This window comes from Protopterus annectens, chromosome 8.part0 (assembly GCF_019279795.1).
Source record: "Protopterus annectens isolate FY-2018-M chromosome 8.part0, PAN1.0, whole genome shotgun sequence".
NCBI classification, from domain to species: Eukaryota; Metazoa; Chordata; order Ceratodontiformes; family Protopteridae; genus Protopterus; species Protopterus annectens.
This window is the reverse complement of record NC_056741.1, coordinates 1,577,768,668-1,577,785,516: the sequence shown is the minus strand read 5'-3', so window position 1 is coordinate 1,577,785,516 and position 16,849 is coordinate 1,577,768,668.

Below are 16,849 nucleotides of genomic sequence, written 5' to 3'. Positions count from 1 at the left end.
TACATATTTTTTACATAATGTTGGTATATGCGGTTATGGGTATGAAGTACATTAAAATATTTATAATTTTATGAGATTTTACTGTTAGAGTATTGCGTATTAGAACAGAATAGGAAGTTTTGGGTAAATTGTATTTATTTAACATAGTGCTGTTCAGTTTAAATGATTCTATATTTCACTTTAAATGAATGTACATTCAATTAATTAGTGTTGTTGGTGCCAAAATTGTCAGTATTTAAAGACGTAATTGAATGATGGTTTTATTCTGATGAAGTCCACATTGCTGTGGATGAAAGCGCTTAATCTTTGTTGTTTCTGGTAACATTAAAAAAGTGTTTTTTATCCAGTTGGAGTTTTTCTTCCTGAAGGGTGCCAGTACCTTTTCAGCGTTCAACTTGTATCATATTATTCAGTAGAGTCATGGAGGTAATGGGGAAGGGAGTAACCGGACCCCAGAAACACAAAAGGTCAGTAAATTTCTTCCACAGTTTACAGAGAGAGATAATTTTGATATTTTCATTCATATGTTTGAGAGGGTATGTTTTTTTTTTTATTTTTTATTTATTATTTGTTGACCGGGAAAGTCCGACTAGGTTCCACAGATCCTGTTTTCAGCAGAGGCCTGGGGAGAAATGCTCCAGAAGCATGTCTTTAGAATGTGGGAGGAAACCGGAGTACCCGGAGGAAACCCACGTGAATGCAGGGAGAACATGCAAACTCCACACCAAAGGCACCCCAACCGAGAATCAAACCGGAGAACCTCTTGCTGTGAGGTGACAGCATTAACCGCTGCACCACTGCACAGCCCATTGTAAACAATATGATGTTGACCAAAGGCTCTGGGTATGGTTCCTGACCCCTTTACTCCATTGTAAAGCTGTAACTGTGTTGTCTAAACTTTCTGATCATGAATTATTTGATTATACTGAAACTTATAGGAACATGTTTCATGAGCATAGATGCAAGGCAGATGAAAGTGTGTGTGAATATGTTGCTGAACTGCACTTATTTTCATAGGTGGGTGAGTGGATGTCAGGTCACTACTTTTGAAGGGCTGGCAGAACGTTTGGTGAGGGAACAAGCCCTTAGCACTTTCCCTGAGGACATGAGGATCTAGTTAGCTGATAGACAATGTGCTACTTCAGATGATTTGGGGAAGAAGGGAGACCTATACCTAGCAAGCAGGGCATTCCTGCACAGGAGAAGGACTCCCAGTACTGATCATGTGTCTAAGGGAACCCATGTTGGGCAGCCCAGACTGCCCCAACAGAATCTGCCAGTAGCAGGGGAAGCCACTAGTCCAGGTACATGTCCAGGACCTAGGGTTAAATGTTTTGAATGCAACCAGTGGGGCCATGTGGCATACAGATGTCCATGGAGGCAAGATGGAAAACAAAAGGTGAGAGAGCCAGTAAGTGGGAAAGACAAAATGCCAATAGTAGGTTGTCTTGAGACAACAAAGTTACCAAACTACCATCCTGCAGATGTCCTGATAGGGAAGGATTTGGATGAGGCAGTACCATGTGCTTATGCAGTTACACACAGTCAGGCTGGGAGATAAGCATGTGGGTCTGGTAGCCTTGGGGAGACCCAGACAGACTGCATACTTGCAGCCAGGACTAATGAGGTGGTTACTTCAGGGAGGGAGCTACCCTGTAGCAGTGAGACTGAAGGAGGTGCCACAGCTGCTTCTGGGTACTGATGTTCCCATGAACAGAATGACTGCAAAAGTAGAGGTCAGTAGTAGTCCCAGGCTGACAGTGAGGCACCACTGTCAGAGGATGCCAGACTTCCTGTGGAAGGGGAGCTGGGAAGGGTTACAAAGAGAGAGTTGAGAGAGGCTCAGCTCTCAGACCCTACATTGCAAGGCCTGAGGCAGGTAGCTAGTGAGGCACCTGATTCTCAAGGGCAGGGGGAATCTGTATACTGGGACAATGGTTACTGTATAGAGAGTGGACCCCTGAGGCAGGGCTAGAAGGTGAAAGAATACAACAGTTGGTAGTGCCTAGATCCTACCATCTGTTGCTTCTAGCCATAGCCCACGATGTTCCTGTTGCAGGTCATATGGGCATAAAATGTACAAAGAGACGTATTATGCAGAGCTTCTATTGGCCTGGAATTTCCAGAGATGTAACAGGGTACTGGAGGACCTGTGAGCAGTGCCAAAAGGTAGGCAAAGAAGGAGACAAGTTAAGAGCTCCTTTGATGCCTTTGCCTGTGATTGAGGAGCCATTTCAGAGGATAGCTATGGATATTGTGGAGCCTCTGGTACCTCAAGTTTCACAGGAAAAAGTATATCCTACTGGTAGTAGATTATGCTACAAAATACCCTGAGGCAGTGGCTTTTTACTCCATTGAGGCAGAAAAGGTGGCAAATGTTTTGTTAGAGATTTTCAGCAGGGTAGGTTTCCCAAAAGAAATACTGACTGACAGAGGTGCCAATTTCATGTCAGACCTGCTGGCTTGTCTATGGAAGTACTGTGGAGTGAAGCCTCTGAAGACCATCCCTACCATCTCCAGATTAATGGTCTCATTGACAGGTTAAACTCTACAATCAAGTCCATGCTATGGGCATTTGCAGACCAGTTTAAGAGGGAGTAGGGCAAATATTTGCTCCATCTGTTATTTGCTTACAGAAAGGTTCCCCAGGAATCTACAGGTTTTTCACAATTTAAGTTGCTGTATGGGCATAGGGTGAGGGGACCTCTAGATTTTATTTGTGATGAGTGTGAAGGTGAGTGTGAATCCTACAAGGAGTCTGTTGTGGCACATGTCCTAAACTTGAGGACAAGGCTCAGGGAACTCATGGGCTTGGTCCAGGAGAACCTGACAGAATCCTAACAACAGAAAAAGGACTGGTATGACAGGAATGCTCGAGCTGGAGAGTATGCTGTAGGGCAGCAGATAATGGTTCTCATTCCTGTCAGACACAAGCTGCAGGCAGCCTGGGAGGGACCCTACAAGGTGGTAAGAAAGGTAAGTAATGTTAACTACATGGTAGAACTGCTAGGCAGGAGGCCGGGGCACAAATTGTACCATGTTAACATGTTGAAACCTTACCATGATAGGGAAGCCCTTGTGCTGAGTATTTGCAGTGGATTGCAAGTGGAGCCTGAGGGAGATCTGGTGACTGACCTCCTACATGAGGCTCGGACTGACACCTCAGTGGATGGGGTAGCAGTGTCCCAGCAGCTATCTTCTACCCAGGTTCGAGAAATCCCAGCAGAGTTACATGAGTTTGGGGACATGTTCACTGGAAAACCAGGGTGCACCCACCTGGTGCAGCATCAGGTGGATACAGGACCCCAAAGGCCTATTAGGCAGGCCTCTTATAGGGTGCTGAGAGAGTCAAACAGACTCTGAGGGAGGAGATACAAGAAATGTTGGTACTAGGGGTAATTCAAGAGTCCAACAGTCCCTGGGTCTCCCCAGTGGTGCTGGTGCCAAAGAGGGATGGCAACAACAGGTTCTGTGTAGACTACAGGAAATTAAATAGTCACACAGAGTCAGATGCTTACCCCATGCCTAGGACAGATGAGGCTCTAGAGCAGATGGGTGGGGCTAAATTTCTTACCACCATTGATCTTACCAATTGTTACTGGCAGGTGGCCTTGACTCCCAGTGCTAGAGAAAGGTCAGCCTTTGTGACTCCTTTTGGCTTGTATGAGTTCAAAAAGATGCCCCTTGGGATGAAAAATGCCCCAGCAACTATCCAGAGGCTGATAAATCATATCCTAGCAGGAGCAGGAGGGTTTGCCCTTGCTTACCTAGATGATATTGTCATCTGCAGCCATTCCTGGCAAGAGCACCTTCAACGTGTCAGGAAGGTGCTGGGTAGACTACAGAGGGCAGGGTTGATCATTAAGCTGAGCAAATTTCAGGTGGGTATGGCAGAGGTCTCCTCCCTGGGACATAGAGTGGGGAGTGGTAAGATCAGGCCAGAACCTGCCAAAGTGGAAGCCATTCAGACATGGCCTGCACCTGTTACCACAAAGCAGGTGAGGGCATTCTTAGGGACAGCAGGGTATTACAGAAAGTTTGTCCCCAGTTGTAGTAACATAGCTGCTCCTTCCACAGACCTGACAAGGAAAAACAGGCCAGATAAAGTAGTGTGTACCACAGCATGTGAGCAGGCACTCCATGAGCATAAAGATGCTTTGGGAGGACCCTCTGTGTTAGCCAGTCCAGATTACAGCAAATAGTTTGTTGTGCAGGTGGATGCTGTGAACCATGGCATGGGCTCTGTACTTAGCCAGATTTCTTCAGAGGGAGAAGAGCACCCAGTGGTTTATCTCAGTTGTAGACTTCAACCCAGGATGGAATGCTATGCAGCTGTAGAAAAGGAATATCTAGGCATAGTATGGGCACTGCAGAAACTACAGCCTTAGCTGTATGGAAGAAAATTCATGGTAGTTACAGAGCAGAATCCCCTAATATGGTTACACCTAGCCAGGCAGAAAAATGCCAAGTTGCTAAATGGAGCCTAGGGTTGCAAGCATATATGTCAGTGCAGCACCACAGTGGAGTTAGCATAACCAATGCAGATGGGCTCCCAAGACAGGGAATAGGGTAATGTATACTTAGACAGACCTAACCCTCTAAGGGAATGTTTCTCAAGGGAGACTTGATAACCAGCTTAAGTTCTCAGGGGGGGAAGAAATGTGAAAAAACTGAAAGGCTGCCAGCCCAGCTGGATAGAATTTTGTAGATAATTCTATGTCATTGTAAATATTAATAAAATCCACTGGCTATTTCACAAATGAAAAAAAAAATTGTTAAATATTGAATTTCAAAAATGTAACCACAGTGCACATTGCTGGAAGAAAGCTAGTAAAGCATTTTATAACTGTTTGATCTCAAAGCTCAGAAACAGAATGTCTGGACTAAGGAATTCCGTCTATTCTTTTGAGACCAAAGTTCATTTCTAGATTTTACATGTAGGTGGATTGTACACTCTAAATTGGCCCTAGGCGTGAGTGCGTGCATGTGTGTGCCTTCCGTGGAAGGTTGGGTGCTGGGCTGGCAACTCGACACCATAAAACTCCACTGCCAAAAATGAGCAGACAGGTGATCTGCTGTGGCGACCCCTAACTGGGAAAAGTTGAAAGAAGAAGAAGTAGAATGTCTTTTATTGCTGTGGGTTCCTGGCAGCTGCAAGATCAAAGATATGTTAAACTCTTGCTTCTGTTAGCCTGGGAACCAGGGAAGAATGATGTAATCTAAAATGAGTCAGCAGTAATGCATTACCAATTTAAGAGATCTCAGAGAGAAAGAGAGCATTTTGGATTTTGTCTGAAGAACATCCACTCAGCAGCACTTGCTTTTCTTTGTATGTAAGTAGGATCTTAGACTTCAGTGTCTCTCTTAGAAATAGATAGAAAATAGCAAGTTTAGTCTAGCTGTTTTTTATATTTATGTCAGACTATTCTGCAGTATTATTTTATGCATTTTCTTGTGATCTCTGAACTCTTGACCAGCACAGGGTTGAATTGGGGAGATTTGTCTTGTGTTTTTATTTATTATTAAATATTTTTAAACCTTTCAACTGTGGATGTTTTGTGTCGAGATAATTTAAGCTCTCGAGTACATTGCATGTATATAGTGATACTGTACAAAGCTACTCCAATAAGCCTTAAAAGTTCTAGTCACACTTACTAACTAGATAATAATATTGCGCAGTAAAATTGGACACCCTTTGGTAAGGGCCTTATTAGTAGCTGATATTAGTGGTTGGTGGCAGCTGGTACTACCTTATAGACTGGTAGGAAGGGGCATAGCTGGACAACCTGTGCCAGCCTTTCCCAGGAGTGTCTGTGTGTTTGTATATAACTCATATCTTAAAGTGCGTGCATGTGCGTGTGCATGCGTGTGTGTGTGTGTGTGTGTGTGTGTGTGTGTGTGTGTGTGTGTGTGTGTGTGTCAACTACTTGGGTAGGGGCATGAAGCACTGGTTGGACAGAGAGGGTACTGGAGTTGTTAGCTTGACCACTAGGCTGAGACCTGTACCATATAGCAGTGCCAGTGGGGAGTCTTATTGGGGATCTGAAGAGAAAGGAAGAAACCAGCCATGGACTGACTGTGATCTCTGTGTGCTCTTAATGGAAATTGTACTTTACTGTGTGAGTAACTGTTATCCCTCCCAATGTGGACGCCCCTCACTGGTACTAGTGGTGAGTATTGAGGCTCCTTGATTACTGGGCCAGTGCACAGGGGTCACAAAGATAACTCTTTAATTTCTGAGACCCAGGTGCAAGAAATGGATTGGAAATAAGGACGCCTTTCTAGACTGTTACATAATTTACCTTGAAACAGAACACAAAATAGCTTAACAACAAACTGCATTGCATCAACATCAAAAGACTGGTTTTATAAAAAAGTATAAAATGAACAGTAACTGAATAATGCTAGATTTGATTTCTTGTTAGATCTGTATACTGGAGAATAACATCTGTGCTGTCTGAACAGCTTAATCTGAGACATTAAAGGTGTAAACTGTGCAGTATTGTATGTGTTGTCTGTTACATAGACAAGTTGTTTTATGAGTAACTGTGCAAACAAAGTTAATGTATAGTGCTGAAAAGGGTCACAGTCTACAAAGTTCAGTCCAGTAATCAGACTTTTATTTTTACAAGGCACCAGCAGCAGCAGCACAGACATCTGCATTTAATTTTTCAGTGGAGAGCCTTGCTTGTATTTGAACACAGGAGGACTGGTGCCTTGTATAACGTCACTTCAGTAAAAGCACAGTAACTAACATTTATGTATGTAATTTAGTCCTAAATAGGAGCACTCCAGTTTCCACAGTTTGCAATAGTAGTTTCCCAGACATCTGGATCTGGAGTGAGACTGCCATACAGGAAGGAAGCAGTGCTATAAATTCTCCAGGTCAGTAAAGTCTCAGGTTTCAAATCTGCAACTGCCAGCTTAATTTAAACAGATTTTCAAGTAACTACAACATTTTCAAACCATCTACAAGGATGAGACTGGCCATCTGAGTCCATGTAAAATTGGTAAGAAATCTGTGTATCTGCATGCAGTATGGATGCCAGACATGGTAGTAAACAAAGTTTTACTCTTAATATATTAGAACAACCAGAAATTTTAGACAGACTACTGAGGTTGTATGAACAGCATATTAGCAAATGTAAAACCTTATTAGGGCAAGCTGACAGTCAGGAATTATACAAATGGATTACATTTGACGGGTATCTTAAACAGAAAAAAATCTGTGGTATGACAAGTAAATGTTTATTGTGTAAATCATATGAAACTGCTTTATGTGTGCAATGTCACAAAAGTAATGGTAAATAACCAGATAAGGGTCATACACTTGCATTATTTCCAGATGTGTCTTATCATCACATGTGAAATGTTAATTTAATAGTTACAACACCAGTCAAATCAGTTATTGACAGAATCTCCTGTACATCTTGTTACATCATTTAGACAAAAGTGCAATAAAGCCACTGCACAGCACAAAACAGATAAGGTCAGAAATTAGGTTCATGGTGAACTGGACAGATAAATTTAATAAGATTCAAAGAGACAGAGTGAGTTCAGAGAGTTCAAAAATGACGTACAAATACTTTTTCAGCAGTGCATAAGAGCTTTAGAGTCAGCAGAACAGGTTACTGAGAAATATCAGACAGCACATGCAAAATTACAAGAAAAAAAGAATCTGGTTAGTAAAGAGTTAAAGAAAGAGATTCCAGACCTTAAAGAGCAATTAGCTACACTGAGAGAAAATAATTTACAACACTCTTCCCTAGCCAATATCTCTTTTGTTACTTACAATATTTTGTAATTGTATAATAGCATCAAAAATAGCAGAGACTCCAGCAAAAACAGTATTGAAAAGCAATGTTAGTAATATAAGGATTGTACTGGGCAAATGATACTACAAACAGAACTCAATGTAATTTCTTTTGTCCAGAAGGACAAAAATGTCATGTTAAAAATCTTTCCTTAGACCAGAGTGCACAGTCTGAAAAACAGCCAGAGGGCAAGCATATGTATAGTTCTCACAGCATAAAGCAAATATATCTTTACAAAACAATAAAGGTACAAGAGGAAAACATACTGGTCTGTATTAATGATTTAGCAATTATTAAAAAACAACCCTGCCTTTTTATTGTGATCAAGTGATTAGCGTACCATCAACATGTATGGTAGTGAGACAAAAATAAACTTTTCACAAAACTTGCTCCTCAATTTATTTGAAATGAAAGCTTAACATTTATGACACATGTTTATTCCAGGAAACAAGGCTGCAATGCCTTTGCAATAAAATCCACAGACATTGTCAATGATTTATGTAAGATTTTCATTAAAATCATTACATAAAGTCATAAATAAAAGCAAATAGTTAATTCAGCAATTGCAAATTACAGCTCATAACAGGTGGAATGTTTTTACAGGGTGGTCTTTAAATGGAAAAAAGTTGTTAAATTAAATAATTCATCCAATTCTTGTAGTAATTGTTGTTATCATTGTGCTGACAATAGAAAAACTGTGTTTTAACTTGCTCTGTCAAAAGAAAACTAAAGGTTTTGTTTCCTAATGTGTTTCACATAAATCATAATACCAAAGAATGCATATCAATGTAAACTGTTCAGTGTGTTTTAAAACAAAAAAGGAGAACTGTTTATATATATATATATATATATATATATATATATATATATATATATATATATATAAATTATAACAGTGCATGTACACTTCTGTTTGCTAGAATATATGTAGGAAAATATAGCTAATTAAATGCATGTTGACTTCTGTTTGCTAGAATATATGTAAGAAATTGTTGTCATTTAGATGCATGTACATTTCTGCTTGCTAGCATGCATATATTGAAGGGTTAGGCTGCTATTAGCTGAGAAGCAAAAAGGCATCCAGCTGTATGAAACGAATATTCAGTGTTTGACACAACTTCAAGGAAAATGCTGATAAGGATAACTCCTTAATTCTGAGGTCCATTTACAAGAAATGAGCATATCCCTACTGGGTTGGAGATAAGGACGACTTCCTAGATTGTCACATAATTCACCTTGAAACAGAACACAAAGTAACTTAACAACAGACTGCATTACATTAACATCAAAAGACTGTTTTTATAAAAAAGTATAAAAAGAACAGTGACTGAATAATGTTAGATCTGATTTCTTGTTTCTAAAAACATGCTTCTGGAGCATTTCTCCCCGGGCCTCTGCTGAAAACAGGATCTGTGGAACCTAGTCGGACTTTCCCGGTCAACAAATGTTAAATAAATAAATAAATTGTTAGATCTGTATACTTGAAATCATCTATCCTGTTTAAAAAGCTTAATCTGAGACATTCAAGCTGTAAACTGTACAGCACTGTATGTGTTATCTGTTGAATAGACAAGTAATTTTATTAGTACTGCACAAGAACATTAATAATATAGAGAGCTAAAAAGGTTAATAGTCTGCAAAGTTTAGTGCATTAATCAGACTTTTATTTTCTACAATGCACCAGCAACAGCACAGACATCTCCATTTAATTTTTCACCAATTAGGTGTTTGTTTCCAAAGTTCCACACCCATTAGAAGTATTTTGGACCTTTAAGAAGTTATACCTCTTCAGTGCATCCATATGAAAGCTTTGGGATTTGATGCACAGAAATCATTTAGCAGACTTCCATGTTGGTATCTTTATAAACTACTTAGGGTGATTAGTTTTCCAAAGAAATTTTTGTCGGACCTAAAGATACTGTATCAAAGAATGCATGTGGTGGAGTAGTTGCATGGTTGAGTTGAGAAGATCCTTCTATACTATAGTACTTGTCAGAATGTCCATTGTCCTCCTTTCTGTTTATCATGGTTATGGAATCCCTGGTTTACTGAGCAAAATGTAAAGTATGGGATGTGCCTTTGTTTATTGAAATCACCATTGTAGGAGCAATGGATTTGTCAATTTTTCTAAACTGAACAATTATAATAGAACATTTACATTTTTTTGTAGAGAAAAGTATCCTCCCACCATAAGGGGATTTTACATGTTTTAGCTTCCCCCTGGCTGTCTTCTATCCATGCACAGCCTCTGGCTGTCCTTCCTTGTTTCTATGGTTGCCCATCCTGGGAGTCCATTGCTAGGTATACCACATATGATCCTTTGCCAGGTGAGTCACTGACTCTTTGGGAAGTTAACCTCAACAGTACTCATTGTTTATGCAAAGAAGCAAGAGATACAATGAAGAGTGATGAGCATGGAACCTGGAAGACATTAAATTTGTGGGGGTCTGTCAATGTACATAGTTGTGGAGATAGCTAATGCAATGACATCAGGACATTGTTGCTGTCCTCTTTAACTTAGTATATCCTGCAAGGCTCCTGGTCTTAATCAGAGGCCACAAAGGCATCTGCTCTCCCCACTGTACCTCTGGGATAGGAGAGTTGGCGAATGTTCTCTTCATCCTAAACCTTGACAAAAACCTACTGATGACACCAGTCCATTCCCAAACTTGAGCTGCCAGTGTTGCAGTTAAACTCCATGCCTCTGCTCCATTTGGATACCTTTGATGGGATGAGAATTTTGTTTGCTACACTCTCCTTACATAAATATACTAAGTTACTGGTCAAAAAAAAGTGAAGAAAAGCAAAATGTCTTATAGTGCACAGCAGTTTTGCACAAACAGCAACAGCTAGTGATAGCAAGAAGGCCTATGACACCATGGTTCTCCTTCCATGTTCTTCTGATGAGAGAATCTGTGAAATCTGTGGCTTTCCTCAGAGCTTTTGTCACCTTTTAAATGTTGGGATTAATTTCAGGTCATGTGTAATGGTTTCTTTTTTCACCCTGCTTGGCAAGCCATTTCTATCATGACTAGATATTGTAGAGTACTTGGGAGGAGTTTTTTGCCCATGATGGGGCAGATTATGGACAAACTGAGTAGGATTTTTCAGAAAATCACTGAACATCATACCCTAATCTGGTTAGTTAGGAGTCAATCAGTGAATCAGAGGTTGCCAGTGTTGAAGAATGTCTTAATACTCAAACTGATAAAGCATCTCACTTATCTATAAGGGTCATCTTGTATATGTGCTAGAGAGAGAGAGAGAGAGAGAGAGAGAGAGAGAGATTGCAATTGGCACTGTCTCTTTTTTAGCTGGGTCCCATCAGACCCAAAGTAGAAATTTCTACCTTGGCTAAGTGCAAGCAGGGAGCTATTCTGATTACTTCTTGAAATGCCCATAGGGTCTTGGAGAAATTGCCTCTGTCTTAGCTACCTGAACCAATCAGGTAACATTTCAGACAATGGATGAGAAGGTATGTGGTCCCAGATGAAGTAAACCTTTTGATGGTGGTTAAATTGGTTTATACTTCACTTCCATTAATAATTTCTGGTCTTTTTTTTTTCAAAGAATTGTATTAAATAATTATTAAAATGAACAAATATTTCCATGAAATTATAACATTTTTTCTTTAAAGTTAAAAAACAAGAAAATAAAAAAGCAAACCTTCTAATATATAAGCCAATGTAACTAAACTATGTACAAAGACGTTCATCATGCAAAAAAAATTCTTAATGTAGCTGCAGGATTAATAAAAATCATCTGTTTACATAAATTAATAAACTATTTTTCCAGAAGTTCATAGATGATATTCCATGAATTATATAATGTAGTATTCCTAGATGATCTAGATTTAATAGTTAACATTTCCAAATTACAAATTTCAAGGAGTATATTTTTAAATTCCAAAAATGTAGGTGCTGTACTAGATTTCCAATTCTTAGTGATTGTTTTTCTAGCTATAGATAGTATAGACAAAACCAAAGGGTACTTATTCTCTTTTACACAATCAGGAACAGGAGTATTAAATAAAACAAGTGATTTAGATATAAAGAAATTATCAGTAAAAATTGTTTGCAACAAATTATTGATATCATCCCAACATTTTCTTAAATATATGCAATTATAAAACATATGAGACCAGTCAGCATTCAATTCAATATTACATCTCCAACATGTTATATTCTTTTTAGAAAATATACTTATATTATGAGGAGTGATAAATGATCTATTTAAAAATCTCCATGTGAATAATTTCCATTTTAAAGAAGAAGTAGTCATACTTGCTGATTGTAAAATATTCAATTTGTCTTTCTCAGAAGGGGGATTATTATTAATTAAAGAAAAATATTTACAATAATTATCTGAATGTGTATCTAAATCACATTTAGTTGCCCTATAAATGTTTGATAACTTGTTATTAGCAGGAGATTTATGCAAAACTGATAAAATCATATATTGTATTAGTTTGGGAATTTTTTTCCTAATTATAGGAGACATAGAATCCAATTTATTTAATACATATTGTCTAGCTTCTTGAAGCTCTAACCATAAACAAGAATCAAGTTTATACTCTTCCAAGAGTAAAATATTGGATTTTATCTCATTATTTATCATCATTTGATGCCAAAATGTTAAATGTTTTTGCTGAAATATAGACATTTTGTATAATCTGAGGAGAAAATAGATCTGTGTGTGTAGGCTATAGGGAAGAGTAAAAAAAGCCAATCCTTATATATATTATATTTAAATATAAAATTTTAAAATGATTTTAAAAGAAAAGCTATATACTTAGAGTTAAAACTCAGAGAAGAAAATTCAGAAATATAATATTTTAACCTCCAAATAAATGGATTATTAATTATATTTAGCTTATAGGAACTGTTTATATCTTTGGTATTTTGTGGCAATACCTCTATAAACACGTTCCACTTAGCAGTATATTCCACATCAATGAGATGAGAGATTGTATTGAATACATTTCTAAAATTGGTAAGGCTATACCCCCATTATTCCAATTATACATATGGTATGTTAATGCAATCCTTGGCTTATTTGGTAACCACAAAAAATTCTGAATCATTGAATTAATTATTTTAATTATTTGGTAAGAAGGAGGTATAGATAAAGATTGAATTATATATAAGATTTTGGGGAGAAGGATAATCTTTATTATTAAAAGTTTATCATCCATAGAAAAGAGTAATTTGTTCCATTTATTTATTAAATTTTCTATCTGTAATAGACTTTTATTATAATTTATTTGAATGGTATTTTTAATATTGTTAGTAATAATTATACCTAAATATGCTATTTGTTGAGACTGAGCTATATATTTATTATATTCATCGGGTATATTGTATTTTTTTGAACCTGTTAAAAAAAATTGTGTTTTATTATTATTAAAAGTAAGTCCGGAATCTTTTTGAAAATATTCCATGTTTTTAAAAAGTTTTTGTATAGATTCCCTTCTACTCCCAATAGTAATCAATACGCCATCTGCAAACATTTGTATTGTAGATGATATAGTGGGGTTTAACTTGTATCCTTCAATATCTGTATCATGTCTTATTAAATTTGCCCATAGTTCCATAACTAATGAAAATAATAGAGGGGATAAAGGACACTCTTGCTTAGTACCTTTTACTATTGGTATATTTTGAGATATACTAGTACCAATTTTAACATAAGCTTGGCTACCTTCATATAACAGAGTGATAAGATTGATAAAATTATTGGAGAAATTTAATTCCTTTAATAGAGTGAACAAATATTCCCATGTAACTGAGCCAAAAGCACAATTTATATCTAAACTAACTAGGGTTACATTTGTTTTAAGATTTTTCACCGAATCAATTAAAGTTAATATTCTTTTAATGTTATCATATGAAGCTATCTTTATTATAAACCCTGTTTGATCACAGTCAACTAATTTGGATAAAAGTGTTTAAAGCCTTTCTGCAGAAATGGACATAAATAATTTGTAATCAGTGTTTAATAGGGAGATGGGTCTATAGGAGGCACATTTAGAGGGATCTTTGTTAGATTTTAAAATAGGAGAAATAAAAGTGTATTTCCAAGAAGGTGGAATTATGTTTTTGTCCTGTACAAGATTAAATACTTTATAAAGCAATTTTAGAGCTTTTATAGGTAGTAATTTGTAAACTTCAGGAATGATGCCGTCATTACCAGGTGCTTTATTTTGCTTTAATTTGGTAATGTGAGTTTGAAGTTCTTTGAAAGATATTTGTTTATCAATAGAAATCCCTTGTTCCTCTGAAAGTCTTGTTTTAGTATATTTATTAATAAATGTTTTTATTTCCTCTTTAGAGTTAATATAGTTGTTTGGTTGATGTTTATAAAAAACCCTCTAAATTCAGTTAATATATTATGAATTTCTGATACCATTTTTCCTTTTTTAGGGGAGAATATTTCATTAATATGATTAAATCTATTTAATCTTTTCATTTTATTAGCAAGAATGTTTAAGGATTTAGGGTTAGAAGAGAAATTTATAAACTTGAATTTTTCTATATTGATCATAGTTTTATGTTTTAATATTTCTAGATATTTATTATTTAACATATTTATTTCTTTTCTGTTATCTGATATATCTTTATCACCCATATTACTAAGTTTTAAAGTGTCTAATTTACATTGTATATCTTGCAGCTCTTTATCCCAAGCTTTCTTTTTTTGTTGTACCAATTCAATATCCTACCATATAGATAAGCTTTTAGGGCATCCCATATAGGTTCATAGGTTCATACTAGGCTATCTGCCCTAGGGCATTTATAAGCCTAGCCAGAATGTGTTTGGCTTTCGCCACCCATTTTAAATTTATTTTGCTATGCCCTTTTTCGAGGTTAGTATACTGTGCCTCTGTCTAACAGTGACACAGAAGTGATACCCGGGGTAAACCTATGATCTCCCATCCACTCATCAAGATTCCTCTTAAAGAGATTCAATGAGGGACTCTGCCTAACCTGGACTGGGATTTTATTCCAGAGTGAAGGGAGCCTCTGGGTTATGAATCTGTCCCTCCAGCATGTCCTATTTATTTCAGTGCTGAGGTTCAAGTCTCTTGAGCGCGTAGCTCGATGGGATTTGGATTTTCTGAGGTGCAGCATGTCCATTAATTCCGGGTTGGACATGGCTTTATACGTCAGGCACAGATCGCCTCTGAACAGGCGGTATGCCACTGAGTAGAGCTGGAGTTTCTTTAACCGGGCAGCATATGGCATCTGTTTGAGCCCTTTGATCCTCTTGGTGAGGTACTTTTGGGGTCTTTCCAGTTACTGCAGGTGTAGGGTAAGGTACATCCCAAAAGGGGCATTGTACTCAATTATGGGCCTGATGAGGGATGAGTAAAGAGGCACGATGACCTCGCCTGATCTAGATGTGAATCCCTTCATGATTAGGTGGGCTATATAAAATGTTTTTCTAACCACTTTGGCCACGTGGTTGTCAAATGAGAGATTGCTATCAACTTGGGTCCCCAGGTCCCTAATTACTTCTTCTGTACTTAATGGATTACCACCAATGTGGTAATTTGTGGGCACTTTGTTTTTGCCAAAGGGGATGACTATACACTTTTTGGCATTTAGCTTGAGGCCATGGCTCTGGCACCAGTTGTCTTTTTCTATGAGGCCCTTTTGGAGGATGCTTGTGTCGGCTGGAGAGTCGATTATGGCGCTCAGTTTGCAGTCATCTGCAAACTTGGTCAGCCACATTCCTTCCGTGTTGGCCTGTACCTCCGAGAAATATATACCGAACAAGAGAGGTCCCAGGACTGAGCCTTGTGGGACACCACTTGTAACTGGTTTGGAGTCTGACATGGCTCCAGCAATTCTAACCATGTGGGTTCTGTCCTTGAGCCAGTTTGCAATCCATCTAGTGACATAGGGGTTTATATTTAAGCTGGTGAGCTTATCTATAATGCCCGAGTGGGGTATTGTATCAAAGGCTTTTGCGAGGTCCAGGTAGGCTGTGTGGACCACCTTCCCCTCGTCAATGGCCTTGGTGACTGTTTCAAAGAAATCAACCAGGTTTAAGAGGCAGGATCTGCCCTTAACAAAGCCGAACTGGGTAGGATCCAGTGTTTGTAGGTCCCCAATATCTTTATTTATGAGGTCCATGATGATCCTTTCCATAGCTTTGCAGACCAAGCTAGTCAGGCTTATGGGGCAATAGTTTCCAGGATCCCTTGAGGCACCACCTTTATGGAGAGGGACGACTGTTGCTGTACGCCACTCTTTGGGCACATATCCTTAAGTAAGGCTGAGATTGAACAGTAGTTTTATGTTTGGGTTTAGCTCTTCTTGGAGTTCATGTAGGACGCAGCCCGGGACACCATCTGGTCTCATTGATGCTGTGTTTTTTGCTTTTGAGAGGGCGGCTCTTACCTGAGCATCTGAGATGTCAGGGGGGCAGCACTCTGCTGGGATAGATATTTGCCCTTTTGGTGGGGGGGGGAGAAGTTTGCGCTGAACCTGTCAGCTAGGATGTTGGCAATGTCTGTGGGTTCGGTGTATTTTTTGTCATTTTGGACTAATTCTGAGCATATCTGGGAATTACCACCCAGGTTCCTAACATAACTAAAGAAAGCCTTGTGATTATCCTTAGTGTCCTGTGCAATTTTTCTCTCGAAGCTGGCCTTAGACAATTTTATGTGTGCCCGTAGTTTTTTGCTAATACTGATCAGTGATGCCTTCCCTTTTTGTGATTTTGCTCTATCATTTAGTAGCTTCCTCCTTCTATTGTATAGTTTGTTTATGGCTGGGGTCCACCATACAGGACGTCTGCCTTTGGAGGATTATGTCTTGGTTTTATTTGGGATCGCATGATCCATGCATTCCTGAAGGTGTTCCCAGAATGCGTTTATAAAGGATTCTGTGGTCTGGGCCGTATTTTCCACAGGCCCGGGGGCTTTGAAGGATTCCACCTCAGTTTTGAGGAGTGTGAAATTTGCTTTAGAGAAGTTTTTCACTATGGTTTTCTGGGCAGGGGGTGGGGTCGGGATGTGAATATCCAGT